The following is a 13,102-nucleotide window of genomic DNA, read 5'->3' as shown; positions in this document are numbered from 1 at the left end:
ATCCTTTCAAGCATTTCATGCACCTTGCTATCCCGATCATTGAAGCTGGATTTTGTGTACTTCCCCAAAGTACACCCCTTCATGTGTTTTGTTGCTCTAGTGCTCCTTTAGGGAGGCCTATGGTGATCTGTTGCATGATCTTCAAAGATCCATGATGGAAATGGCCAAGTCTTATATCCCATAATTTGTTGACATCTCGATTATGCACCTTCTCCGTCTTTGTGCTCAAATAAAAAAAATCTTCCACATCCAACCTATAGAGGTTCTTCACTTGAACCCTAATATTCTTCACTTGTGATATCGAAATATATCTCTGGAATGCCTTTCCTTTTCTAAATATCACATCGTAGCCAGAATCTTCCAACACTATGATGGAAACCAAATTCTTCCTTAGACCTAGTACAAACATCACATCCTTGAGCCTAAGAGGGGTGCTCGACTCTCTCTAAAAGGTGACGATGTCGATCCTAGTCTACTATACCTTCCATCATCTCCCATATCAATTTTCATATGATGTCTTTCTCGTCCAAGTCACTAAAGAAATATTTTTCCCCGTCATATGGAACGAGGCACCATTATCGTGATACCACACACTTCCCATCAATGTGATTTCCATGCATACAATAAGAGTAAAATCAAGATCAAATTGTGAAGCTAAATCTTCACATGCCACTCCTCCTAAGGTGTTCTTTTTTGCTTTCTTGTGTGGAAATTTCATGGCATAGTGCCCGGATTCATGATAGTGAAAGCACTTGATTCTGGAAAAGTATTTCTTCTTGCTCCCTTGACTAGATTCTTCTTTGGATTGGGATTTCTTCCCTTTCCCTTCCTTTTCCTTTCCAACCAAGGCAAAATTCTCTTCATCATCACCCTTTTTGGATGTAGTTCTTCCATGTCATGTGTTCCATGTGTATTACAAGTTTTCAATGAGTATTCTGAGGTGTTATTCTAGACATGGTTGTTTCCCATGTGTATGAGTTGTAATTGTGAATCCTAAGGAGTCAATCTCAAATTTATTATTTCCCTATATGTGTGAGTTTTCTATGAGTCATAAATCTACCTTCTTCAGATCTTATCATCTATAAGTTGGTGATGTAATTCTTAGTTGGTGATTTAATTCTTATATATGTTATTGCTTTAAGTGATCAATAAAATAGAGTATGTGATTTGTGTTGTGTATGAATCTCTCTCTGATCTCTCGCTAATTTTCTAATATGGTATCAGAGATGTTACTGGATTGACTCCCTCAATGGAGGGCCAATAATATGTGAGGGATATTGAGTGTTATTTTTTTTTTTACATATTAGTATAGACGTGTGAGAGTTTATTTTTAGTGTGTGATTTTGTTTTTTGTGATCTTGTGTGTGTAGATATGTTTGTGTTTGGAGCTTCTTCAAGCATTGTCAGATCCTTCCATTATCTTTCTATTTGTAAATTTTTGTTTTTGATTATCTACCTAGAACCTTCAAAGGATTTAAATTCATTTCGAAATGATTTTTTCAAAGTTGTGTGCACTATCATATTATAAATCTACAAAATCATGCCCAAGAACTGTACATGTTGTCGCACGGATCTGGATTTGAGATCTAGATCTGAGATCTGGGGCAGAGGAGTTTCAAGTGGCCAATGATATATGTAAAAAGTGTTAAAATTGGAGGAAGATCTCAATTTTTCGCTTCTGCGGGGAAGAGATCTCTACGTTAGATGTTTATATTGCAATCTTGTTCTAATCTCAAATTTTGGAGTTTGCATTTTTAAACATATTGAGTCTGGTCAGCTCAATATGTGAGTGTAAGTTTGTTCAAATTGACCACTCTAAAAAATGGTGCTTTGTGAAGACGAGAACGCTCCAAGATAAATATTGAACAAGATGAACAACTTTTTACCTATGCTAAGGATGGACATGGTGACTTGTCTATACCTAAATGATAGTTGATAGTTTGATGATTATTGAGTTTCTAGTTGTGAAATGTTTCAATTCTGGTTATAAAAAATGGTTGGTGGTTCTTAAGCTAGAAGTCATGGTGTCCGAAACATCAATTCTTGTGTAAGGTCAAGTTTTTTGATCAACTTTTGAACACATTCAGTATCTAGACCTCCATCCTAGCAACTGATGGATAGTCGAAAGCAAAATATCTGACAGATGGTGGTTGGTTTATAGGATGGTTCATTACTTTATGACTCTTATCGCGGAAGCCCCAACAATTTGAGTTGTCAATATTATTGATAATGCAAATTTTAGAAACGATGGTTAGAGGTGGTTACATTTTAAATGGAGTTCAAGTGACAGCTCGAAGATGTGGTTGTGAAAGAGCAGTGTTTGTGAGATTCCAGAGTGGATGTGGGTGTTGATGAAGACCAATCAGACAAAGATTTATTTATTTTTGTAATATGTGTTTTTACTGTTATCCATGTAAGCATTAATGGAGGGTGTTGGAAGTAATGCTTCCATGTCATGTGTTCCATGTGTATTACAAGTTGTCAATGAGTATTCCAAGGTGTTATTCTAGATGTGGTTGGTTCCCATGTGTATGAGTTGTAATTGTGAATCCCAAAGATTCAATATAGAAGTTATTGTTTCCCTATATGTGTGAATTGTCTATGAGTCATAGATATACCTTCTTCGGGTCTTATCATCTAGAAGTCGGTGATCTAATTCTTATATATGTTATTTCTTAATGTGATCAATAAAATAGAGTATGTGATTTTTGTTGTGTATGAACCTCTCTCTGATCTCTCTCTAATTTTCTAATAACCCTTCGATGAAGTCTCGTCTATAGTATTTCACCTTGTTTCCTCCTCGAGCAAATAATACCAAAGTCGCTCCCAATTTTGTAGTTTCTCTCTCCCATTTACTGAATCCTGGTAGTTGTGCCACCTCTTGGGAAGGCCTAGAAGGGCTAGTCTCACCAAAATATCATCTGGTACTGTGACACCAACTCCTATATGTTCATCACGACACTATGTGAACCTCCTCATATACTTTTAAATTGAGTCATTCTTCTGCATCTTGATACTTCAAAGCTTGTCCTTGAGTTCCACCTTCTTGTGGTCACTACTATTCTAGAAAAGATATGCCAATGCTTGCCACATGACATACAAAGTCTCTTTCCCATGGATATTAGAGATACTATGGTCTCGTACTCCCTCCAATATGATTCTCATCTCCCTGGCTACATTCTTCTTCCATTATGCTAGATTCTGACTATCAACTATTGTTGGTTTTGAGATGTCACTATCAACAAATTCCTTCAACCCATTATCTTCCAATACTGGCTCCATCCAGCCCTCCCAAGAAACATAATTTGAGCTTCCCTCAATGGAATACTTAATTCTTAGTTCATAGAAAGCCATCCTTCTAGCTCTGAAGAATTGATCCTACAAATTTGATCCTCCTGAAAACAAAACTTCAAATTCTCTTCTCTACTATGAATTTAGCTATGATACCATGTAGAAAGTAATGTGCAGATCCTAGATTTCTAATGATATTTACTAAATCACAAGAATAGAATATACTCTACTGATTTGTAGAATCAAATTCAGGATCTTGAAGACAAATCATTAACATGCATCAAGATTCAACACACATACACAATGTTTATCTAAGGGAAAGAAAATGCTCAAAACCCCTTACTATATATCTATATATATATTTATATATTGCATTAATCAAAGAATCTAGATGTACACAATATGCTCTACTCAGCCTTGAGCTCAACCTGCCCCTATATCTTCTATCCTTTGCCTGATTAACTGAGATTGGCCAATACTTAGCTAAAACTTTAAGCCTTCAACCTCATATTTCCTTGCATTGTTCCCTTGGGAAATTGCCCCTATTTTTTAGGAATTTCTCACCAATTAATTGTGCAATTCCATAGGTTAACTATCTTATTGCATGTACCACTTGTACAACTTGGATTAGTTTACAACTGATAGTACAGTTCCCTTGAACTCTAATCTCAATGCGGTAACTTGAATTATCTGCTTGCATCAATTATTTTGGCATGATTGATCAGTTAACTAGATGATGATTAAATGTGATTGAAGTTACACTCCACAACTTGACTCTCCACTAGTTTCTCCAATAGTTGGAACTAGTTTAATTGACAATAACTCAACTTAACTGAATTAATTGCTATGAATTAGAAATCAATCATGTAGAACTAAACTCAAGTGTATCCAACTTGAATTTACTATGTTAACTGAGTGAAAAAAGCCATGTCACCTCAGTTAACTACCTCCAAGTATTCTACTAAAATTGAAATTGAAAGTTTAATCTAGTTTAACCAAGGCAAAGTCAAAACTAGATTTTCTTGCTGCATTTTCAACATAACATATTACTTAAAGAGATTTGTTGGAAGAGTTAAAGGTTTCAGGACTTGATTTGATATTTTCCTTGTATGGGAGATTAGATACACCTTTAGTGGATCTCGATAGATTATTATTGTTGTACATAATTGATCTTTGTGAATGAAAGTAGGAAAAGAAAATAAAGAAGAGAATAGGTCATATCCAAGAGAGGCTAAGGGACCAAAAGAGGTTTAGGAGGAAGAGTGGAGAGGACTAATAATTATTGTGTAATTAGGCCATATTTTATAGATCCCGCGTTAAATAAAATTGTGTGAAATTATATTCCATATCACATGTCTCATATCTTTGTTTTAATTGATAAGTTACCACTTGTGAATGTTAAGCGTATGAAAATCGTGATTTATGAGTTGGTGTGAATTCAGGACTCTCTGTGTAGATGGTTGAGTCCTCATAGAAGAAATAATGTGTAGGAAATAATAGGCATGGGTAAGAAATTAAAACACTGAATTTAATGAAAGGATATATTGTTATGAATAGCCGAGAAATATCCCAAGTAGTTGCAAGATCAAGCTTGCAGGCCAATTCTCCATTATGAACAACATATTTTTTCAATCCAAGGTTTAAAATTTATCCAAGACAAGACAATATGACAAGGCGACTTGGTGAAAAACCGAATATAGAGTTTCCTGTCACTTTCATTTTAAATTACCATCGAGTTCAAGGTTCCAACTCAAATGGTTCGATCTAAATCTGGTTGGTTTTGTAGGAATGTTCTTTGAGTCCAGTAGTTTGGTTATTCAGAGGAAAAAATAATGTGAATGATAGTATCAAGCTAGATCTTGAATTAGAGATTGCACAAGTTTCGAGGAGGTACGAACCCCACATCCAACTCGAGGAATATCAATATCACTCAGATTCAATAGTCATCCAACTTTGATAGAATGTTAACATATTTTACAAACTAAAAGAAGTAGTTAGACCTAAACATATCCCATCTGACCTAATGATACATTTAATTGATTTGAAGTAGAGGTAAAACAGACTAATGCTAGATCGTAGATTGAATAAGTAGAAGTAGTATCTGAAATCTAGGTCTCTACCTTAGTCATTTTTGCAACACCCGTTTGACCCCTAGATCACCAGATATATCTGCATTTTCTAGAAATCAAAATCATCCAAGCTATATAAGTTATCTGACCCAGATAAAATTAGATTTGCAACAATTTTGTATAGCTGGATCAATCTAGACCCTGATGATTAGATCAATGTGAATATTTAGGTTGCAGAGTTTAATCATTTTTCATGTTATAGTGAGAATCTAATGATGGACTAGGAAAAAAGGCCTAGTACCTTTAGAGCCAAGCCTTAGATTTTGATTGAATTCACATGGGTTCATAAGTAAAGCCCTAGTTGTAGGGGCCATATGAAACTTGAGGGTTTGTGTGGGATTACATGTTGTATAGAATTTGGGATGGAGTATAGGTTTATGGAAAGAACTAATGAGATAATTGTGCACTGAAATGATATAATTCCATAGTTATATTTAATGGGATATTTAAAATATGTCAAACTATAGATCAAATGCCATGAATGAGAATATTGTTTTGAAGGGTGCGAATTTGGCCTCCATGCTTAGGTGAGAGAGGATGTATTGTCAACATCAGTTTTTGTTATCAAAGAAGAGTTAAATTTCTCATTTAATTGATGTAAAGATCAAATAAGACTTAAATTTCTCATTTAATTGATGTAAATAATTATGTAAGCTAATGAAAGTCATGGAAGATGATTAGTGTAGGAGATCAGAGTTACAAAATAACCTTAGTAGAATGTCTAAATCATTGAAGGGAAATATGGAGGCACAAAAACATTGAAAGAGAAATAAGGTAATAAATTTATTTTTTTTAATAATAAATATGAGTATGTATTGACAGGTGATGAGACAAAAGGTTACCTCTACAAGGATCGAGGTTTAATAATAAAACAAATCATAGAGGATATAGTATAAAGGAAAAACAATTCTATCCAAAGAGCGAAGCTAGGGAGAATTATCAATGGTAGCTTGGAGAAAGCTTTTAATACTAGAAGTAGTATTGTAACAATGTGAAGTAAAAACCTTAGAGAATTCTTGGAGGAACAAATCTATTGAGATTTGATAGGTAAAACAATTGGCCTTTATGATTTCCAGTTGAGAAGTGGAAAAAGCATTTTTCTTGCAAGTAGTATTATAGAGAGAAGGAAATTTTTGGTAATCTTTGTAGCAAAGGTTGGATAACTGAGAGAATAATGACTTCCAACTGAGGTTGGGTAGAAGTTGTTGAGACAACTCCATAGTTGAAAATATGGGTAGAGTTCCAGGGAATGTAGTAGGTGAAGCTCTTGAAAGTTAGTAGAGTGTAGAACCTTGAAATAGCAGAGGAAGCTCAAAAGGTTCTAGAGACAATGAGAACCAATGTACCAAAAGGCCAAGTTTAGAGGAGAGATGCTTGGTGGGGTACTTGTAGTAGGGTCGAATAGATTTGTTATTGCAGAGGCTTAGTGCAACTCACAAGTGGATGAGGAATGTTCATAGAGGAAGATTAAATATAACTATTCATGGTCATGAAAATGGTTAAATATAAAGGCACAATAAAATGAATGAGAATTCCAAATTTGGAAAATTTTAGGGGCAAAATTTCACTAATTGGCTATTTTCGGAAAAACATATTCACTCATTTTAAAAATTCGCCTACTTTTTACATATATATGATTAAGTGGATAATATTCTCCAAAAAATTACAATTTTAATAGTAAATTACATGTTTTATATTGAATATTCACCTACATTCTATATATAGGAATTTTCAAGCCAAAATAATCACCTATAATACTATAAATATCCATAACATTTGAATCCCAAAAAAAATACCTTGATGCCAAAGAAAATGGCACAAGGATGAAAAGGATGTGTCAAGAAGAATTTGGCAAAGAAATGACTAAGATGAAGGAACAACTAAGTGTAATGATGTTGCTGCTACAAGAAATTAAAAATGACCAGAGATGTGGATGGAAAATGAAGAAGTGGATTACATGTTTTGTTAAGAAATTATTTGCAAGGAACCTAAGGAAGAATCTCAATAACATGATGAGTGCTTGCTTGAAGGAAGAGGAATTTTGAGTTTCTGAGTATGAGGAAGAGGAAGTTCACTATTGTGAACTGTAGTAAGGATTATTCCTTGGGGATGACAATGAAGAATGATGTGAGGCTTTGTGAGATTCATATGGATTTCTTGAAAGATTCAAATTGACATAAAGATATGATAATAGAGAGAACAAAGTAGGCTATAGAGCCTTATGTTTTTAAAACTAATTATTTATGTATGGATGTACTCTTTGTAGGTCTTGAATATGAACGATAGTTTCCAGACACTATCATAAGGATAGAAGATGAATAGAATAAAAATTTTGTTACAAGAGAGAGAAACACAAAATTATTTTATAAAGACAATCAAGGTGGAAATCATATACAAAGGACAAATATAGCTATGGAAAAAGAGTTATAAGAACCTGTTAATGTAGTGAAGAAGGAAAAGTTAGTTTATGAAGACAACTAAAAGAAGGAATGAGGAGATGAAGAGAATCATTTAGATCCAATGTTGATGGAATTTGATGAGGAAATTAAATTGATAGAGAGGTTGCTAAGAGAACCTAAGAATGAAATTTTATTTTTTTCAAAGAAAAAGGATGATGACAGAAATGAGAATATTCTATCATGTGGATTTAAGGATGAAAAACTTGTAAATGAATAATTTAATGCAAATTTGAGGACGTCAGAAAATGGCTAGTCAATACAAGGATTGAGGAGGATTGCACACAGGTTGTGGACATAAAAAATGAAGGGAAAGAAAGTAGGAAATATCACTAGTAGGTTATAAAAGAGGAATTAAAGTTTCAAAGAGAGACAAATGAATATGGAGGGAAAACAAGATACATTTTTGTAGACAATAATGAAGAAACAAAAATAATAATTCTTATGAATGGTGTTTATTTTTGGATATTTCATGTTTGTTCTAATAATTTTATTTCATGTGAAGATGTAGGTAAAAGAGAGAGATTGGAAGATGGAAGTCAATGTTTCTTAAAGTAGCAAAGCAATAGGAAACAAAGTTCCTTGAATGTCTTTAGAGAGATGTTTGGTGATGAAGAATGAAAGCTAACAGTTTATGAAAACATTGAAATGAAAAGTGAGGCCACAATGTTTTTAATTTTGAAAACAAGAGAGGAAAACACAAGCCATGTGGATGCGGTCACTGTCTCATGTGGATGCGGTCATTATCTCATGTGCACAATCTCATGTGGATGTGATCACTGTCTCTGGGAAAAAGCAAGCCATGCATGCAAGTCACGTTTCCTTGGTCCTGGGTGGAACTGGTCAACCCAACTGCTCATGCATGAAGCTGCACAATTGCTTGAAGGAAATGTGCATTTCTGGCTGGGAATTGGATTGGCTGCCCAGGAGATTTGTGCAATTTCTGGGTAGAGCAGCTGACTGCTACCCAAATTTGCGCAAATTCTGGGCTGAGCAGCCCTGTTGGGGAAAATTTTGCAGTTTTCACTGTGAGTGTTGATTGGCAGAATTGCACAATTCTGGGGTCCAACAAGTTGTTAGATAGGATTGCACAATTTCTTGAGGGAAGGCTAGTTTCACTCTAGAAATGCACAATTTCTTGGGGGAGTTTCTCAACCTGCAGCTGGACCAAGTCTAAGTGATCAGCCTGTGAGGGGAATGCATCAAGCTACGATAAACAGGCTGCCTTTGTGCAAGAAAAACATTGAATCTTGTGTACTTGACGAAGCAAGACAAGGTGTTGTGAAAGGTTGGTAGGGAGGCTCCGAAACGAAGCTAATGAAAAATTCTAGAGGGTGATTGTAGCCACTACAACAGTTCCTTAGCCTCTTAGACATCATAGGGATTGGAACAATTGTCTGCTGCTACCATAAACTAATAGGTTTGTGGTATGGAAGTTCTTGTTTTATCTCTAATGCTCAGGCATATAAGAAATATTTTTTGAATGAGATTGTTAATGCAATATAATTTTCTGTTTTTGAAATTAATAATTCATAATGTATATTTTCTGTTTCTACAGAAAATAAAAAAGTGGATCAATTAGGGAAGAAAACAATGCATACTTTGAAACCTCCCCAACAACAACCCCAAAAAGTGATGGCCCTCAATATTACAACAAGAATGTTAAAACTCCAGGTCTTGACTTTAATTTATCAGCTCGGGGTTCATACAAATTTAAGAGGGGTCAACACTATGTGTGTAGCATGCAATGTGTTATTCTCTTATTGATCTGATGCAAGTGAAAAAAATTTGTGGATAAACTAGGTTACTTAGAGACCACTTCTACTATCTATGCTACAGGAAATACTTAGAAATTGTAAAAAAGACAAATGGCAAGAAGTAAACCTACTCTAATTGTAGGAAATCAAAGAACAAGAAGTAAATATATTCTAATTGTAGAAAGGGAAGAAAATCAATTCAATCAAGTTGGGACAAAATCAAATCTATTCTACTGAGCATTGAAAATACTCCTGCAACCGAAAGAAGACATTCAAACACTAAATCCTAATTTGCATAAAATAAAGACAGTTTTACTATAGTTACTAGGTCAAAAATTCTAGGGGGTATTCGAACTTCCAAATTCCATCCTCAAGGCTTGATGTATGTTGTAATATGCTAAGGAAGGATGACCATGCTTTAGGTATAGATCTGGAGGTGCTTTGATGCAATTAGTGGACTGCTACAGAAGCCCATGTTTTGCTACAAGAGACAATCGAGAGCGGTTTTATGCATTCTACTTATGGGTTGAGAGATGAGATAAGGACAGGTCAAGAAGGCGTTCCTAAGTCCTTATGCCTATGATGAACTATTCTTTTCCTCAAAAGAGTAAATTTGTAAGTTCATGTAAGTCTACAAAACAAGAATTTATTACTAATTGATGCGACAAAATTATCTGATAGCAAGTGAAGAGAAAGTAATATAAGCAAGTTAAATGCATGGAAACGAATGCTAACTATATGAAAAAATTGTTAAACTTAAAGTAAAATGAATAAAGAGACTGATAAACAAACTAGCTTCTCAACCTAAAGAAAACAAAATTTGAAAGTGATACAACATAAATGACTCGCTGAAATAATGCATGGAAAATAAGAGTACAAAGATGGCACTTGAGCACTTGGGTTGGGCCCTAACCCAAGGAGACTTAGGTCCCTGAATAAAGAAAAATCTAGGAACAAAAATGATTCTCATTGACCGTAAAATCTTCTCATACATAAGAGATTACAAAACTGAAATGTTAGGCAAAAGCCTTCACTAACCACTATTGATTCTAACTACAAAACATCTCCCTAATGGGCTACTCAAACCCCTTATTTATACAAAAGTAGTTGAGCGAAAACCTCCTTGAGGATAGGTTTGCTTCCCTCCAAAAACCCTAAAAAAGGAATCCAATTCTGAGATGACCTCACAATTACAGGCAACATGCAAAAGGCATCCCATGATTCAGGGAGCTATTTTTAGCAATTGGAGGTTACATGCAAAGTTGTTTTAGAAACTTTCCTCCAAGTGTCGCTTTTTCCTAGATTTGTGGCATGGGCGTCATGAAAAAAAAACTTGTTTATTCGACGCATCAGAGCTCATTCTTTCACATAGATCTTGGAGCTCTGACATCCAACAGCACATCCAGGAATCTTCGACACATCCGGCTCAACTATTCATGGGTAAGTGGCCTCAACTTGTATTTTTCAGCATTTCTGTTGCTTTTTGCATATTTTCTTGTGTGAGTGTTGTTTTCTTGATTTCTTTGAACACTTGTTGTCGTTTACATGTATAATAGCGTGTCCTAACCCTATTTTAGTTTTCGTTTCTATCTCACTGTTATCGCATGCATGAAACTGTTTTGCATGAACAGTCGCCGATTCGGTGATTTCCTTCACCCACATGCATGTTGATTTGTTTATGGAATCTTTCATTCATGTTTGCATGCACTGTTAATCACTTTTTCTTTCACTTAGTGTCTCCATTCATTCACTGTCATGTTTTCTTTCAGTTGCTCGTCAACGAGTCTAGCCAACCTTGGCCCGAACTCTGCCTTCATTGAGACAACATTGCGCAATATGGGGAAGGAAGGCTCAACCTTCCTCTCCAGAAATGCACATTTCTGCCCAGCACTATCCTCCAGCAATTTTTTGTGCATTTCTGAGGGACCGTGATTTCTGCCCCAAAAAATTGCGCAATGCAGTCCTTGAGCCTATAGTCACTCCCAGCTAGAATTGCGCATTGTGCAATCCCAGCATCCAATAGCCAGTCTAGATTGGGCATTGCACAAATCCAACAACTAGTCTTGCCTCCCAGACAGCCCAAACTACCTTTTGCACAGTTTTGGCGGCCAGTCACCCAACCTCCCAGAATAAAATGTGAAATATTGCTTATTAGTTCCCAAGGTATGTGTTGTGTCATTCCCTGACTTTGCTTTGGTTTTCGCTCACAGATTTCTTGCCATGCATGTTGCTTGTCTCCATATTTTCCAAGTGTTCATCCATCTCTTAGGATTACCAGATAAATGGCCTCTAGGAGAACAAGATCACAAGACACTAAAGGAAATGTATTTGGAGCAGTAGTTGAGTGAGTGTCCTCTAGTCTACTGATCTATGAAGATATAAAGATTTTCTAGACAAGGACATCAAACTGAAGTGGAAAGAGGTCAATGAAATTTTTGCAGGCACTTTTGAGGAAGGCCTCGAAGACCGTCAGGTGTACGTGAACATTCACATGTCCAACTTGTACCAAATTGCATGCAGATACCCCACGTTCCCATGCACGGACATGATACATTGGATCGTCTCTCACACTAATCCTGACACGATGACCTTGAGCAATGTTAGTGGGACGAAGCTTCCAACCTTCAGGGCAGGAGATTATGATGAGATGTATTAGATGTCAGAGCCCGTGACTGTCATGAAGACTCCATTCAGCTTACCCAACAACAGTGCTAACCCCAGAGACATTCGGAAAAATTGGGTAAAGGAGCTGCTTCGATTCAGGTTGACACCCAACAAGATTTGCAAGACGAAGATACTGAGGAAGGCGTACCAATACTTGGTCATATTTGCATGTTGACTGTATGGCCAAGAAAGCACATAAACCTCCCACAGAGTTAGGTGATCGCATTGGACCAAATGGTTAGAGAGGGAAAACCATGTAATTGGTATGGGCGTGTTGGCTCATCAGCTAAAGGATCAGGTATCAGAGGCTTGACAGTCACCCAAAGGTTTGCATGTAGATATTTACATGTCCGCCCACATCTTGGATGTATTCTATGCCTAGCAAGAGTTCCTGGGCTTGGAGTGGGCATGGTCACCAGCATAAATTATTGTGAACACATATTTCAAGTTGTTGTCTGAATGTAGCTTTAGAGGAGTAATCACACGGTTGTCCAGTCATTTTTTCACTCCAATGTACAAGATGATATTCGAACAGGATCCACCCTGCATGTCAAAGGAAGCAATGGAGGCATTGATAGGCATTGTTGATTTGTATATCTCACCATCTGACACTTTCATCTCAATGTTTAGTGCAGAGAAGCCTCCGCACTTTCTACCAAAGTTTTCCTTGGACGTACTTATCATGCAAGAAGTAGCATATTACATCTTGGTAGGATTGACAGCTAGACTGCACTAGAAGAAGAAGGCACATTGGCCCGCTCTTCCATTTTGGATTGGGTTATATGAGATTCAGAGTATCAAGCAA

This window comes from Pinus tabuliformis, chromosome 1_1 (genome assembly GCF_031772625.1).
Source record: "Pinus tabuliformis cultivar Carrire ecotype Pingquan chromosome 1_1, CPIR1, whole genome shotgun sequence".
Lineage (NCBI taxonomy): Eukaryota > Viridiplantae > Streptophyta > Pinopsida > Pinales > Pinaceae > Pinus > Pinus tabuliformis.
The sequence above is the reverse complement of the archived record's forward strand: the minus strand, read 5'-3'. Positions refer to the sequence as shown.